This window comes from Falco biarmicus, chromosome 4 (assembly GCF_023638135.1).
Source record: "Falco biarmicus isolate bFalBia1 chromosome 4, bFalBia1.pri, whole genome shotgun sequence".
Taxonomy (NCBI): Eukaryota; Metazoa; Chordata; class Aves; order Falconiformes; family Falconidae; genus Falco; species Falco biarmicus.
This window is the reverse complement of record NC_079291.1, coordinates 48,026,848-48,044,706: the sequence shown is the minus strand read 5'-3', so window position 1 is coordinate 48,044,706 and position 17,859 is coordinate 48,026,848. Positions and strand designations below refer to the sequence as shown.

The 17,859-nt window shown below is 39.2% G+C and overlaps 1 long non-coding RNA gene across 1 annotated transcript; it reads right to left on the bottom strand.

Moving 5' to 3' along the window:
* Nucleotides 1-9,311: 9,311 nt before the first annotated feature.
* LOC130149024 (uncharacterized) lies at nucleotides 9,312-17,340 on the bottom strand. The gene is made up of 4 exons (XR_008821756.1): nucleotides 16,605-17,340; nucleotides 16,353-16,479; nucleotides 13,040-13,316; nucleotides 9,312-11,732 (listed from the first exon to the last, which is right to left on the bottom strand). It is a non-coding gene; the product is annotated as an uncharacterized LOC130149024 (long non-coding RNA).
* Nucleotides 17,341-17,859: the final 519 nt, after the last annotated feature.

Sequence of the window (17,859 nt, the reverse complement as noted above, 5' to 3'; positions counted from 1 at the left end):
AATATCTGGGGTTAGGTGAGTGCAAACCACAGGAATTCACAGGACCAGGCAAGAATCCATGAAGAAGTAAAAGTAGGGAGATATAATTGTATTTCCAAACAAGCCATCCATTCTTTGAGTCTGACCCTCTGCAGTCCCTCCTCTGGTGCATGGCAGCACCAAACAGCAGTGGGGCACACTGGCTTGCAAAGCAAGGAAGATCTCCCTTCTGCAAGCTGCAGCAGGACACTGACACATGATAGTTCTCTCATCTTTCCCATATTGTATGTTCCTCTAACACACAATCAAACATCGCTCTCTTTGAGGATTTTGTTATGGTTTTTAAGGAAAAAGAAAGAAACTATAGCTGATTCCTCAACACCAAATCTGTGGAACTGCCTTTTTATTAACCAGAAGATAAATCAAGCAGTTCTGTGAGTGCCCAGATTAATGCAGCCTGGTGGATTAGAGCACCACAGCTGTGACTGACATTGTGTGTTGGGGTAGGCACGAGCTGCAGCTCAAGCTTTCTGCATGATGGAGACAATCATAATTTTTCTCTTTGATTCTCCTGGTGTTCCATGAGAAGTGAGGTTACCTTGCAGTGTGCTAAGACACAACTACAGTCTGTCCCTTTCCTCTCCCTACCCGCTTAGTTTCACAAAACTTGTAGAACATTATTTGGTTTTCACAATTTTACTCTCTGGCCAAACTCGGGTGAGATCAGCTACTTCTTCAGGGACCACTGGAGGAGCACACCCAGATATAAGTGCATGTGGGGTACACACATACAGAGGATGAATACATAAGCCTCATCTTAGGAAGTCTGGCTAAACAAATGATAACAAAGAGATGGAGCAGAGAGGTATATTTAGTAGTCAAACAGGTTTTTTGTTTGGGTGGGTTTTTTTATGAACAAATAGGTTTAGGACACTTCATTCTACTTGCTTTTGGGCAGTAGGACATTTTCAACACTAATACTTTTACTCATTTTTTTCTACCACTCTACAGCGTATGTAGGTAGCTACCAAAGCTCAGGCACTTCCCATTTCAACTCTAGATTTCCAGTGAAGATGGCAATACAAACATGGAAGCATTTAAAAAACGCTTTATACAGACTATGAATGTAATCAATTGTAATTTGCACCTATCAGCCTGTCGGTTCATATAATGACAGCAACCTTTGAGCAATAAACCTCTAAAAACATCCATCTTGTAGGTTTTGAAATAAATACAACAGGATGTTAATAAACTCCAGGAAAAAATCATGCTCCTAACTCATACACATGTTCACAGTTGTATTTTTAGGTTATATATAATAGACAGCAATCTTTGTTTGGAAGCCAACACACACTTCCCCAGTGAACTGCAGGATACACATAAACAATCAGGGCTGGGAAAAGGTCATCCCACGGCTAGAGCTGGGGTTAGCAACAGCACCGGGCAAACCAATTGTTCAGAAAACCTTAAGCAAAGCAAATTAAGCTAAGTGTGATGCGACTGACTGTGCTGAAAGCTGAGAAGACTTAATCTCAGGGATGAGCAAACCTTGAACTCTATCATTCAACAAATTTTATTAAGAATCAACAAGTAGTGAGAGAAGCTACACAGTTAAGCTATAGCTTAAGGGAAAAAGAATGCAAAAACAAGATGAGGAGCATCTAATAAGGTCCAAGGACCACCAGCTGAGGTCACAAGAATCAATAATTAAGAGCTTGGTCCCAAGGTCTCCTTATTGCTGCAGTGGAGAAGGTATTAATGGTATATATTGACTTGCAATTAGGGATTCCTGAAAATATTTCCCTTTTAACTCTTGCAACATAAAATTTTGTTAACAGCAAAAAAATAATATATTGGTAAACTGTGTCTGTTTCCAATCAGGAAAAAAAAAAAAGATTCCACTTGTCCGAAAGCTAAATTTTTGTATCTGAAAACTGAGTTATTTTCACTCCAATGCACTTGGGCACTATATTGTGGTTGTGTCAAGATCTCATTTGCTTTGTTGGGCCAGGATCCCTAGACAGATTTACTTTCACTATACCTAACGCCTAGGGACTCCCATGATGCAAGCAAGAATCTCTGCCTGAAAGTGGGAATTGTCTCATGGAAAACACAGGTATTTCCATAAAGAAAAAAAACCCTCACACCAGCCCACAAACTGTGCACAGACCATATAGTATGCTAAGAGTCCCTGCTAGTTGGGAGGAAAGGTGGCAGAGGAGAAAGCAGGAGGTTCAGAGGTGTTATACACTTTGCAACTTATTGTATGCTTTAAACACAGCTTCACGACACTAATTAGGAAGCTAAGCCCCATGATTTCCTGATAGATTCCTAAATATCTTAGAAAATCCCTCAGGGAGAACAGCAAAATGCAGGAACTCCACAACTGGACTGTAACTAAACAGACTGAGTTTTGAATCTCACTCCAATCTGTCCACAAAGTCTGCTTTCTATCTGAAATTTCTTCTGTATGTTCCATATCAAGGAAATCTATTTGCTTGTTTGTTTTTCTTCTCTCTCAAAAGTTTCCTGTAAACCAGATAAGGCATCTTTCTGTAAATTCTGAAGGCATTTTAAATTAATACTGCATACTTAATCTTGTCTTAACATGCTTATTGGGGTTTGGGTTTGGGTTTTTTTTTTTGGTCTGGGAACTATATTTGATGGGATGCAGCAGTTGTACCATCATACTGATTAACTGATGCTCACTGTTACAGGAATATTATGAAACCTAACTGAGTTTGCAGAAATCTTTTCAGAATCTTAAATAAAAGCTGTTTCAGTTTAAGAAACAGTTATTAGGAGTATAAAATGGAAGAACATGTGATTCTATGATATACAGGAAAACTACCAAACAGATCTATGCAAATCTTAGCTAGATGAACACCCATTTGTAGCTCCTGTAACAGAGTTAGAATAGTTGAATACCATGTGCTAGAGCCTGATCTCATTTACTAAACTGCACTGATGGAAGCTGTGTCACTCCTGATTTACACCAACATAAACAAATCAGAATCAAACCACGCAAGAGCCCTAGGGGTATGCTTAGAATGAGAAGAAAAGGAAAGAGCTCCCCACTAGACCAACCCACCAGCTGAGGGGAATTCCTAGTTTGAAGTACTTGCTATATGATAATTGCCAGTTCTCTGGCAAAACTGCCACTTGGTGCGTACAAATCCTTACAGTCATGAAGAAGAATATTTCTCTTCTATAGAGGATAGATAAGCTCAGTGTTTGGGAGGGGCAATGTCTAGTCGTGGTCAGAAAAAGTGATCTGGTAAAAACAAAACAAATTCCTCCTTCCTTATCAATCAGATTAATTTCCTGTATGCCTGAAACAAATCTGCTTATTTTATTGACAGAAGGCTTTTTTTTTAAGTTACCTGCAAGATGGTGGTTCTTTTGAGCCAAATCTGAAGCACAAGATGAATCCTTTCTTACATCCCCAGCAACAGTCGGTGAAGCTTCACTTGCAACCCACACAGCAGCTGCAGGAGTTGTGATGGAATTACAGCACGGCTGGATGTGAAGAACACAATTGCACTTTAAGGTGCACTCGCAGATCTTGAACAAAAATTTTCAGTCTGCACATCTGATGGAAAGGTCACTCAGAAACAGACCTGTATGTCAGCAACATACTTTCTCGGGTAACTTCAAAGCATATTCAGTGTCATGCAGGACAGAAGCTATTGAGGAACTGTGAAGAACAGTAAGCCCAAATGGGGGATGTTTGCAAGGAGGCTTACAGCCCACACAGGTCCAGCTGGTTCCTGGGCTGTTGTTTGACACAGATCCCATCTTAACAATCTGCAATTCTGAAGTGAGTATTTACTTGGTTCTTGTCACCTGTAGCAATTACCTGCTTCACATTACAACATTGCATACAAAGACTCTCCCTCTACAGTTATTCTAGCCTTACGCTCCAGAACTCCATTTTGGGGCTGAGACTACATTGCATACTACAAACATCCATATCAAAACATATCCACAATGACTTGTCCAAAAAGGGCACCACAAAGCTGGGGAAAAGCCAAGTATTAAAGCTGGATCTGCAAGGATCTGTTCAAGTATCCATATTACAGGGCCATTATACCTCTTCAAAGACTGCCAAAAAATTGAGACTGTATTTCAGATGCCTGGCGACTGTTGTATAGGTGGATATAATACTGCCCTTTACAATGCATTTTTTCCCTTTATCTCTGCATGTGGCAGAGAAAGGCATTTACTAATTCTGCCTATTGCACCTGCAACAATGACTTAGATTCCTCTGCCAGCAAAGTAACCAGCAGGGAGGAATTCTGGAAAAACAAGGGAATGCCAGGAGCAGAGACCAAGTGATCGGACTAAAACCAAGGCAGGATTCCCTACTTGCTGTAATTTTATTCTCTCTGAGTTAAAAGGAAACTGTTTTTTCTTTATCTCTCCATTTTTATTTTTCTAATGCAGTAATTTAAGGTGTGGTGCATTAGACACTCACTTAAAAACCCCTGAAACAGAAATGGAATAATCAACAAACAAGCAGTTCCAGAACTGAGCTGAGTATCTAGAGGCAAGAACTCCAGATTATTCTCTTTGGGTTACAAAGTAAGATTTCCAATTCTTTCAGCTTTTGGGTATTCTTGTTTCTTTTTTCCTAAAACTTCCCCAGGTTGTCATTAGCGCCACTGAACTGGGAATACAACTGAATATAATATTCTTGAAATGAAAATACAAATGCTAGATATAGGGTCTATTCTCCTGCTTACATGAAGACCATGTCAGTCCTGTTTGCCAAGGAATTATTCTAGGATTTATCATCAGCCAGCATCTCCCTTAGCTGTTGTCAGAGCGACTGTTTCTGGGACAATCTCTCCTCTGGTAACTTTGGCTTCTATTCTTTCTTCCAAGATGAAATTGCCTGTTTCCAACTTTTTGATACCTGTATGTATCACTTCTGTTTCTTGCTTGGTATTTTCCTAGTCTTTGAGCAACCTGCAAACTTTGTGATAATTTATTTTTTTTCCTTTGGAATATATGAAAAAATATAAACAGAATGGGGCAGGAGTTAATCCCTGCAAGAGCACAATACCAGCATCTTTGCCTGGTAAGGATGTCACACAGTTACAATTTGAAACAATATGTTCAATCATAATAATTTTGTACTTTTCTCCTTTCTTCATCAAAATGGCATCAGGTACTAAGCAACACTCCCTTCAGAAATCTATTAGTCAAAATTGTAATCTATTAAAAATAAAAATATTTTGAGAGAATTTCCAGGCTGCTAATCCATGTTGACTACATTAACTGCATTATTTCCCCTGTTTATTTGTTAACTGATGCACTCTAATGAATTCATCTGGTATTGAATTCAGGCATTAAGTAACCTAGATTTCTAAACACTGAGAAATGGTAGTTAAATGTCATTTTAAAATATTTTAAATCTTGCAATCCTTTCAAACTTTGCCAGTAGACTAAAACACATTGTTGTTAATGACTGAAAAACCTCCTCAGCCTCATCTTTTTAAAATCTCAGAGATATATCATGGGTTCATAAAAACAAAACTCAGTAACTACTCTCCCTCAATATCTCCCAAATTAATACGAAAATTGAAAGTATTTTTAATCATGAGATTATATTAATTCATTAACCCACTTTTTCACCCATATGGACAAATACATTTTTTCTCTCCTGTGTCACTTTTCTGTCAGTGGTAACTATACCATCTCACCTAATAATAGACAATATTTTTTAGGATTCTTTTTGTTATGTAAGTGAAAAGCTTTCTTGCAGTCCTTAAATGTACCAGCCACTGACATTTCTTTTCTGATTTTTGCCTCCCTTTTCAGTTTTCTAGAACTGTAAATGTCTATTCTGCATTCATTGGTATTGGCTTCTTCTTTAGTAACTATTACTCTTTTTAAAGCTGTATAGGTACTTTCATGCTGTTCTCTACATGTGGGGGTTTTTTGTTTCTTTTTAAGACACAATCTTCTTTCTAAGCTATAAAAATGGCTTTTGGGGGCTCTCAGAATTTTCTTAAATCCTTCAGTTCTCTTCTTCATTAGCTGATTAGTGGCCCTTTTTACACATGACAAATATGCATAAGGGCATGTCACAGTGTGTATGTTTCTACTTATTTAACATACATATGTAAATACAGCAGCAAAATGTTATTCTTTTCTCATACAATAAAGGCAGCTGTCTCAATCACATCAACTTAAAAAAACCCCACTGATTATGCGACATCATCATTCCCTCTAATTTTTAGAGTAAGGTCTAATACAAGATTTTTCTATTGAGGGTACAATATCTTTTCCACTTGGAAATAACAATTTTAAAGTGTTTTGAAAATCCAGATATTTTACTTTTATATTGTGTTATTTCCAACACATTGCTCACACTGAAGTCTGCAAGGATAACACAATATATTTTCCATTATTAAAAAGTACTCATTAGGGACAGTACTTTGGGGTTTTTGTTGCTGCCACAGTAGATGACAACTAAATTCTTTGTCATGTTTTTGTCTTTTAAGACCCTGACCAGCAAACACCTAAGATTACCAGCTTTGAATTGTCTGTCACTTGCAGACTTCTTTTCCTTTGACATACAATGCTAATCCTTGGGGGGTTTTGCTCAACTGGTCCTTCCTTTGTTTTAATAATAAATTTTAACTCTCTCCATCATGCTTATTTCCATCTTGCGTATAATGAGATGGAAAACAGCTGAAGTCTGTGGCTTCTTCTTACCACAGAAGGTGAGAAAACATTGCATGAACACCCCCTCCTGTTTGTTCAGTACATTTCTGCTCATCACCTTCTGTCTCCTGCTGTATACGATGGTACCCACTTCTCCTGCCTGGGGTGATTAATAGCTGACTACTTTCATCCTGGTTTTCATTTTCTTTGGTTCCTCAGCAGCCAGATCCCTTCTTCAAAGATCCGCAGAAGTGCTGCCACTCGTAGCAAGAACTCCAAGAACTCCTAATGTTCTCTGATATGCCACGCTACATTAATTATCCTTTTGTTTAATTTCCCTGCCCTTTACCTGCTAGACCCACATACTGATGTGTTTGAACAAAAGTGGCAGCAAAAAAGGGACAGATTTGTATCTTACTCCTTTCTAATTTGTCACAATTCTCATACTTTCGACTTTTTGGTCTTTGTGGAGTTCTGTTTTGTTAAAGACAATTTTTGTCAACACATATATTCAGAGAAGGCCCAACATCTTCCTTACATATCTTCCTTACTGTCCACAACAATCTGTCTTTGTATCTAAGACATGATATTACATGGCTGTGATTAGACTTGCACAGCTGCAAATGTATTTGCTTAAACCGATTTATTCCTGATATTACATAAATGTCAGAGCAGTAAGCCCCATAATTTCATAGCATAGCAACTCTCTTTTTAGCTAAAATAGGGGGTTATTATTATTTTGTAAAAATAAGATACTTTCATTCAGACCTAGATAGGAATCTCCCCTCCCTCCTCAAGACAACTATGAAAATGATATTGTAAATCTCCTATGGAGAAGAGACTTGGACAAATCAATAATTTATGTTACGATTTTGAAAGATTTTCACCTTGAGGAAGTTCCAGCCCTATCCAATTCTGTAGATCTTGTTTGAAAATGTTTTCCATTACTAATCAAGAGAACCCTTTTCTTTTTCTTTTTATTTATACAAGACTCCTTTGATTTCCAGTGTATGACACTTCAGAATGAAAATGGTGTCTGCATTAATTAAAAACAGAGATGAGGACTCTTACTTTCCTTCCCCCTCACTTAAAATCCAAGTAAAAAGCTGGCAGGCAACACTCAGCATGTAGTGCTCTACTTCCAATCATGAACCCCTTTTATAGATTTCTGTCATTTTAGCTACTCCTGGCTAAAATCACTGGTTATAACAGTGAGTTGGAAAGAAAAATGAACAGACAGTTAAGAGCAAAACAGGGGATAGGTACACATGGCAATTAAATAAGCTTTCTACAAACCTCAGGCAGAGAGTATAGAATCATAGAATCGTTAAGGTTGGAAAAGACCTTTAAGATCGCCAAGTCTAACTGTTAACCCAGCACTGCCAAGTCCATCACTAAACCATGCCCCTAAACACCGCATCTTTTAAATACCTCCAGGGATGGTGACTCAACCACTTCCCTGGGCAACCTGTTCCAATGCTTGACCACCCTTTTGGTGAGGAAATTTTTCCTAATAACCAATCTAAACTTCCCCTGGCACAACTCCTAAACAAGACCCTGGAAGTGCAAGGTTCATGCTGTGGCCTTTGGGGGAGAAAATCTTAATAAGTTTATGCCCAACCATTTCTTTTGACCTCCAGAGCTTTGTCAAGTGTAGACTGCCATGTCAACAACTCACTTCCCAAAATCTCCCATTGTTTCCACAAATCTTCATTATGACTTGTAACAGCATGTTCAAACTGCTTGCTTGCTACCTTCCAAAGGATCTCCCAGGGATAAGATTATTACTGGTTACCTTTTCTTATGCGTTGCACCATAAGTCAAAACCACTCAAAGTGAGGCACCATGCCTAGGTATGCCCACATAAAGCACATACACAAAAGCTCCTGGAATGGTATAACCAATATAAGGGCTGGGACAAGTCTCCTGGTCAAAGTCCCACATTTCCATCTCAGCCACTGCATGCAGCTGTGACATTTCTGAACCCTACCTAGAGACAGAAGATGACATTCAGGCCTTCTGGAAGTTCTAGAACTTGTGTCTGACTGCTGTATGCCAAGTAAAATTATTCCTTACCTCTTTATAGCAAACCACATCTAAGATGTGCCAAAGAGCTATGAAATCTGGCAGAATAGGAAATATGAAAAAAAAAGCAATCAAGGGAAGAGTTCTTTGGGCTGGGATTGGGTTAGCACTGACTTTCAGCTTCAGTAGATTTAGCATTTGTTTACAATAAAGCACCATACTGCATAATTTTTACAGATTTGTGGGATGAAATCAACTGCTTTGTGCAGATATTTGCCTATCATTCCAAACACCTTTTCTACCAATTCACTGTTAACACCATGAAAAAAAACATGAGCTACATGATGCTGGAAATATTCATCTATTTTGGTTCACGATCTGAAGAAATAAACCCATGCTGTATTGAAAGGAAAAAAAAAAAACCACCACAAAACCACAAAAAAAAGAACCAAAAAAAACCCCACAAACCAAACCCCACCTCATTTAACTTTCCCAAACTTCCCAAGTCTTGATAAAGCTTTATGTTGTGGTCTCACATTCCTAACGTAACAGGACATCACATCAAGCAGGACACAGATCTAAAACAAACTCCAGAAACACAACTTTTGATCGAAACAGAAAGCATGGTTTTATTTAAATATTTTCTTTTTCATGCACAATTAAAAACAACACAAGTAATGAATTAACAGGTAAAATGACAAATAACTTCATGGTCTTTAGTCAATTTTAAGATTATTTAACCATTATCTCAAGGTGAAAAATAATAACCATTGGGTTTTTAATAACATAAAAAATTGATCAAAACTCCCAGTACAAATCAAGAGTTATACTGGGAAAGGAAACTCTAAAACCTCTAAAGATTCAGAAGTGTAGTCTGGGAACGATATAGCTCAGAATCTCTCCTGACTTATAGTCCTACTTACTCCCTCCCATTTCTCATACTAGATTTTTTCCTTTTTCCTTACCTCCCCTCACCCCTACAAAGCAGCTCAGATACCCACTTATCTACACAGCATTCATGGAGGCAACTCTGTGACTAAGACAAACTGATGAATATGTAACATGACCTTAAAAAATGCATGTGAATTATGCAAAGGCATCAACTTAATGAGTACTTTTATTTTGTCCTTTATCACATTGAGGGGTCAGTTTATCTAATAAAAAGCATCAGATTAAATCACTTGTATTCTGCAACCTAGATAACTTATCTGGTTAAAGAAGGATAATTATATGAAATTAATCAAAGGACTAAAATTCTTCTGCCACAGGATAGGATGGGATGTGCCATGGCACAGGGCATCGAGGACATTTTGGTATGCCATCAGAGGTCTCAAAAATGTGACAGAAGTAATTAACTTCTGTCTTAGCAGTCAGAAATAAGAAACCTTTTAAGAATCTTTATTGTGTTTAGAAGATTTTCATAACTGTTATTCATTTTGGTTTCTGGAACAGAAGGGATGATGTCAATATTTTGCAGAATGTAAAACCAAAAAATATGACATCATTTATCATGCCTTGTTATTTCACCTACCTGCTCGTTATCATAAAAGTGGGGTTTGTGCAGACTCTTTAAGGGCGAGAGATGAGCTTTTATTTGTGCAGTGGTTCATTATGATTATTCATATAGGAAACTACAGGTATCTTAGAAATACTCAGAAACCTCACAGATTGCTGCCTTTGTGTAGTGCCTATGAGTGCAACTATTAACTTTAAAAATAAATAAATAGACAAAAACAAAATAAACAAGGAACGATAGCCAATTCCAGTCAGCCTGGCAAGATAGACAATACCATGTAGGTTGGGCAGGTATCTCAAAATGTCATCATTTGCAAACATTAGATTGCAGAAGCAATAGTCAGTGTAAAATCTGACATTAATTACCTTTGCATGAAAGTGTTCAAATAATTTTGAATTAACACATTCCTAATAATTCCCAGCCATGTTTGTTTGGAAACAATTAAACAAAATTGGTTTAAAAAAATAATCTGTTGATGCATTTTCTCCATCTCTACCAACTAATAATTCAACTCTAGAAGTTTCACTGCTCTTTTTATAATGTATGCTTTTTTTTTCACCTGGGTCATTTCTTACCCATGTGAAAGTTCTAGCTCACTTTTCGCCTTCAACAGTTTGAAAACTTTAGAGAAATCATTAATATTAAGAAGAATGCAAAAGACGATAGTTTTCTCATCTTGTCTTTGTTTCTCTTTTCCTCTGGGCCACATAAGGATGTTCAAGTCAGCAGAGACAGTGTTGCTCTTTAAAAAAAACTGCTGATTTAATATTTAGTAGGTGATGGATTCCACCTCAACAATCAGACTCAGGAATAAAAATAGTCTGAATCCCACTCAGTACCATGCACAAATCCATAGATAGAAACCCAAAGTATTGTAGAGCACATTTCCTGCTCAGTGAGCTAGAGACAAGCTGCTGTGATTCCCTATATATACACATATATTCTGAGCTGATGCCTGTCAAACCAGCCCCTGGTTAAGTGGCAAGCATAATATAGCTTCCTTTCCCTAGAGGTAACTGTCCTCATTACTGAAGCGAATGAACCCCTAGGTGTATAATAGAATATTCTTTAAAATATTCATCATATGACAGCTGATATTTCAGCCATATTTGGCTGGAATGCTACATTTTGGGGAATTTAGGACTCCATAGTCAATTAACCTAGTATTTTACTCACCATCTTTTTTTTTTTTTTTATCATAAATCATTAAACATTTATGCTAGTATGTAACTTGTTACTCTCCTACTCAGGGCTCAGCAAGACGTGCAGAAAAGGGTTTCTCTACTGCAGCCATGTCCATTAAAACATCTGGACTAGCAAGGCTGAAACTTTCCACTTCCACTCAGACAGAAAACACCAGCTCCTCCAAGGTGAGTCACATCACCCAGCATGGCTCTGTTTCCCTCACACTTCTCAGAATCAACAGTGCAGGCTGTGAAAACCTCCCCCTGCCAGCAGGTCTCAGGAAGACCATGGGCGGGTAGGGGGGAATAAAAACGGGGGACAGAATACTTCTCCAGGGATCAGAACAAAGAAGCTGTGTGGGGAGAGAAAAAGAGACAAACACAGCGGTGGGTTACTCAGCCTAAACATTTCCATCCTTAAACACCAAACAATACTTTTCTTTTTCTGTCTCTATCCTTACTTCTTTCTTCAAAAAACACTGCCCTTTTCCCTGCCTCCCCACTCCCATTTGATTCCCTACCTGTTCTTAATTACAGCCACAAACTCCACCAGGTCCTATTCCACCTGCCCTTCCACTGTCCCCCCGCCCAGCACAAGCACCTGCTGCCTCTTTGGTTTAACCTGTCACAACCCTCCCCAGTCCCAGTTCCACGCGTGGCACATCAGGCCAGCACACAACCAGCCCCACCAGCACAGAGGGAGGCTGTCACAGACACGCAAGGCTGTGCGGGAAGTTTATACAGCGCTCGCTCGCACTCTGCAAGCCTTCCTGACACCAACACGGTGCACCTGTATTATTTTTAAGAGATTTCTCATGTGATTAGGACTGTCTCTCCATTCCCACATCCTACTCAAATACTGGTGGCAAAAAAATCATCCTTACTCTCATCAGGACTTGTCATCAGAATCCCTCTTTAGTTTTAGTCATTTGCTTAGCCTTAATCTACTGAGCTCATTATGCTGGTCTAATTAAAATTGTTTGCTGATGAATATTGTCAGTAATGTTACAGTTGGCTAAATTAACAGTGGCTTAGCCTTAGCTTTTTTTATCAGCTTAACTATGAAGCACTGATTGATGAGCATTTAAAAGCAGGAATTCCTTTCTTCAGGTCAAATGCATTAAAGGAAAAGCTGGAGATTTGAATGTGATACATCAACAAGTATTACCAAAGAAAGTCTGATATAATTGTGCAGGAGGCAAACCAAATGCACCTCTCCACAACTTCTCTGCAAGCTAGGTCGCAACAACAAAGATGCATTTGGCCCAGACTGTTAAAACAGCAGGAGCAGAGCTTGCTTTTGCTCTAAAACTGCTGTTATAAGCAAAATATCTTGTGGTCTGACTCTTATTTACTTTTTTGGCATAAATAGAATATTTCTAGACCACAAGTATTCCTACAGACAAAAATTAATTGCAGTATTCATCACCATATATGTCTAAATGATAGGGATGCTGGAGTGTTTTACAGTGAAAACACATCCAATTTTAATGAAGTTCAAAAGAAGAAATGTTTATTTATGGATTAAAGTACACAAAGATCTGCTGCTCACACTTTCTGAAATACTGACAGCTTCTTTTTTTTTTTTGTTTGTTTGGGTTTGTTTTTTTTTTAAGAGAGAAAGAGAGTGCAAGGGAAGGAAAGACTTCACATCTCTTACGCAGTTGTGGTGAGTGGATCAATGCTCCCAGCAGACAGCCAGAAACTCCTGGGTCTTTTGACACTAGTTGAGAATAGATGATATACAACTGAAGTCTGAAGACAAAGTTGCCTCTGAGAGGTTGCCTCTGGTGAAAGGGTGGAGATGTTGTGCTGATAGCCCATCACAGCTGCAGGAGGATGTCTCAACACGTCTTAAGAAAGACTGCATATTTCTCTGTTCGGGGCTCAGCTTTGCTACTGCGCAAATTCAGTGACACTGTTTTAAGACTCCTATTCTACAGAAAAAAAGGTGGAATCCAAATTAGAAGAATATCCTGAAGAAATTTATTTTCTATTTAGTAGGTCCTTCAGAGAAAAAAGCATAATTGCCTATCTAAAATTACACCTGAAGACCTAAACAACAAAAAAACTGCAAGAGAAGATGTGAAGGCCTCACAGTGACAGGTAAATATAACAGAACTGTGAAAAAAAAATAAATTTAGAGAAAAATCCAGCTCTTGGATAAAATTCCCATAACGCTTTTCCCCACTTCAGGAATTTGCAGCCACTGCCTGTTGAACAAGAGCTGCTGCTGGTGGTCTTCAGAATGATCCATTAACCGATGGTGCATAGAAATACTAGGGGGAACACCAGCCTCTCCAAAATACAGACTGAGTCTGCTTAGAGTCAGACAGTGGGAAAGAAAATGCTAACACCACTAGAAAACTGTGGCTGTGCATGGCCTTGACAGTGCTCCACTGGATCAACAAGAATCCAGGTTTCCAGAGGCTACAGCAAGTTAACTAGTGCAAGAATTCCTGACTGTTTGTTTTGGTTTTTTTTTAAGTTTTTCTTCGATTCCTCTGTTCAGGCTGTCTGTCTTGACAATTCATTTTTGGGAGGGGTATGAAAGGGAAAAAGAAAATATGACAGGCAGGTAATCCTTACTGCTCTGATAACCACTGCTAACACTGACCTGCTGTCAAACCATCCAAAGACAAGAAAAGATACAATCTGTTGCCGTTATTACAGTACAAATCCTCTATGGATTCAGCCACAGGAAAACCAGTAAGTCCAGAGTTTGACCTTAGCTTACACTACATGGACAGAGAAAGAAAAGAAAATGACAAATAATTTTTGCTAAACCAGCTAACAGCGTACTGCTTCAATACTCTGCCTCAGGCCATGCAGCCTCAGCTGCACCATCTGCCCTGGAAAGACTCCAGAGAGGCAGGAGCAGCTGAGAGTGCAACAAGTTGAGGATCCAGTAAAACCATGACTGCTCTGTGCTATGAGTTCACCTGAAACCTCATCTCCCCAGATCCAATTTCTTGTTCTTAGACACGGACTTCATTAAAATTGTTATTTTTAATGTTTCCACCTCTATTCAGCTGACTTAATTACTTATTTCCTTATAAGTACTGGTTTCATATGCCTTTCCAGTGTGTAACCTTCTCCCTGAATTCACAAGGGACAGCATCCTGGGTGATATGCCACTTAATGATGGAGGTATTAGGCACCAGGAATAAAACACAAGAGATTTTTGTAAGACCAATAAAGCCCATCCAAAGTCTCAGTGACATCAATTTTCAGAGACAGAGGCAAAATGCTTTCTCCTATATTCAGCAGCAAAATTCCCATTGACTTCAACACTGCAGCATATGTCCCTGTGCACTGAAACAAATCACGTGTATATGAATGCAGACAGGAAGAAGTGGCCTCCAGCAAAGCATTTTGTTACCTTTTGGTTCTGAGGAGCAATAGCAAAAACATCTCTTTCTTCAATCTGCATCTCAGAGAAGTCACTCACAAAGAAGTATAACATTCTGGATCACAGTCTTGTTTTCCTTCCCTTGACATCTTACCATGTTTCCCATTTTGTTTATACATTTCCTTTTTATTCTTGACACAACAGAAGAGAATGACTTCATATGAGGCCACAATGCAAAGACTTTTGTGCTTTCTGAGGGTAGATCGTGTGAGCTAAGGAATAAAACCCAATGGTCTCCCACAAGGAAGAAATAAGGCAGTATGAATCACCTGCAGACATCAGTGTGAAAACCTCCATTTTGGCTAACAGATCAGAGAGCAGGCTGGGGATATTTCAGTTGTAAAAGTGCAAGTCTACAAATTCAGCTGGAGAACATGACTGTCCTGTTTACAGTGCCACAAGACACACACCCTTTGCAACTCTCCTTCACACAACAGAAAGAGTAAGAAAGAGCAACCTGTAGCTGGGCTGCCTCAACCTGCAGAGCACAGGAGCAGCAGCTGTCCCCTGATTACATGCCTGTACACCCTGACACCCCTTCTGCCGACTGCAGAGGCAGCACTTCCCATGGGGCATCTCCACATCAGGCCAGAAGACACTCCTGGCAGTGCAGAGACTGTTCTAAAACCCCTCTATGCTCCTGCAGCTGCACACAGGTCCATGTGACAGGGATGGATTCCTCACACTGAGGTCTGAGTGTAATACAATGGCTGAAATATTTTGCTACTGTCTTCATGATATCAATGTCGAACCTTACACTGTCTTTAGCAGAAGCAGGGCAGGAACCTTGCATGGCATCAGATGAGTTGCTGAATGGAAAATGCACATTACCTGGAAACTGTCTTCAAAACTCATTTTAAAGAGACACTGCAAAAATCTGCCATCATTTTCATCTTTACAGATGGATTAAAGAAGACACCTGAAAATAATTTAGAAAGCTGCCTATTTGTACATGCGTACAAATTATTTTCTGCTTATGCTTTTCAATAGCTGAATCCTGATTACTTCCACTAGTCTTACTGCTCTGCAGGAAAGCACTGCTGCTCTGCTGCTAGCTCCTCACATCCCCGAGGTAAGGGCAGGACCTGTTCTTACTTGTTGAAAATGACTCTGTTGTCTCAGAGCACAGAGCAGAATTTAATGATCAGAAAAGTACCTATTAGATAGGCAACTGTAAACAGTTTTGTGCTCAGGATTTTGAAGGAGGTTATTTCTATAGAATAGTTATGTGGAACGTTTTCTGAAGTATTCACATGTATATTTGGATCCATCCTTGGGGCCTGGATGTATAGCAGACGGATTACAAAATCTGACTTGCAATTGTTTTATTATCACTGCTTACTGCTGCCAAAGCCATTTCCTTTGATATCTCCGATATCATCCCATCATCACTTCAGGGAATACAAAGTGATACCCAGCAGACTAGGAAAGGGTAGAGGTGTTCAACAGCTACAGGAGAGGAAGTGAAATTCCATAAGTCAGAGAAGAATGTAAGGAGAGGTAAAGGAGAAGGAATGAGCAAAATGCAGTGGGTCTGTGTGTGCACATGTACGTCTCTCACCTGAATTCACGTTCGGTTCTGAGACTGAAGCCACCATTACCTCCTTGCTGCTCATGGAGAGGTACGTGTGGCTGCATGTGACCTCTGCCAATGAACATCAAAAACACTATGAGGCTCAGACAGGTAGCTGTTAAAAAAAAAAAAAAAAAAAAAGGGGGGGAAAAAGCAGCATAAAAATACTTCTGTAGGGACAGAATAGGTCAGAAGAGTAGTCACAGGATGCAGATCCAGCCATTCATTGTCATTCCTTACCCAGTGCAGTATTTACCACCTGAGGGCCCTCTGGCAGTAACCCATTTGTTGCAGTCCATATCCAGGGAGCATCCACAAGTGCTGTATTACCACCACACCAGCATCAGCTGGCATTGCTTTGGCTGAAGCATAAAGCAGAAGAGCAAACCAGGCAGGGAGATTTAATTTCTGTTACTGAAATGGAGAAGACGAGGACACATTAGGAGGACAGAAAGGAAAGGCTGCCTGTAATGACTCTATCCTTAGCATAAATGGAGGGGCTCACAAGGCTATCACTTTCCAGAAACACATTTATAGGAAGAAGGTTACCTGTTTGGTGCATTCTGCCAGCTGTGTGACCTATTAAATTCCGTTGTCTTTTCCACAAGTGCAAATGTGCAAAAGGCAAATTTCCACCCATCTGAACAAAGATAGTAAGACAGAGCTGTCCTTTGATACCACAGGATACTCCTCAGCAGAACCTATAGTAGGAGGTTCAGAAGCAGTAAGGAGGAGGACACTTCTGCTCACAGCATGATTGCTTTCTTCTCCTGTGGTCATACCAGAACACTGCAGACTGTCTGCGCTGTCTTTCCATGCGTGGAAAAAACAATGCCAAGGAATCTTTCAAGATAGCAGCCTCACTTACCATTGCAGTCATGAGCTTAATGAACATGGCTTTCACAAATCAAGTGAAGAGCTCGCAACACGATCCCAAAGAGGATGTTGGGAAGCAATTTACTGCACTGACAATAAATGGTGTTGCTTTGTCCAAATTTAAAAGTTTGTAATTGTATTGAATTTTGTGGCTATTTCCCTCTGTAACAGCCAAGAAAGGTGAAGGGACTCTGGACATAAATTTATTATAGTTGCTTTACAGACTGTATCTGAAACTGCCGTTTGCCACACTTACACCCTTACCATTGAGATTCACAGTCCTAAATCCTTCCATGAAATTCTCACCAAAATAATGCTACTGTAGTTAGTTCAAGCAGTGCAACAGTCTATACAAGTTTAGTTACAATACAAAAAATAGTACATTTATTAAAATGTACCTGATGCTTTTTAACTTAAATCTTAAATATACAGCATTAATTAACTACCTCTATTTAAAAAAACTATACTACCCATGACCCAAATGGTAGTATCCAGATAATGACAGGCACTGAAATCTATGATCCAGGTTTCCAGGTTCTTGCAGGTGGAGATCAATGGGGTGAGCCAGACACAGCAAGAATTTACACAGAATACAACCACAGGATCAGTACACTTTCCT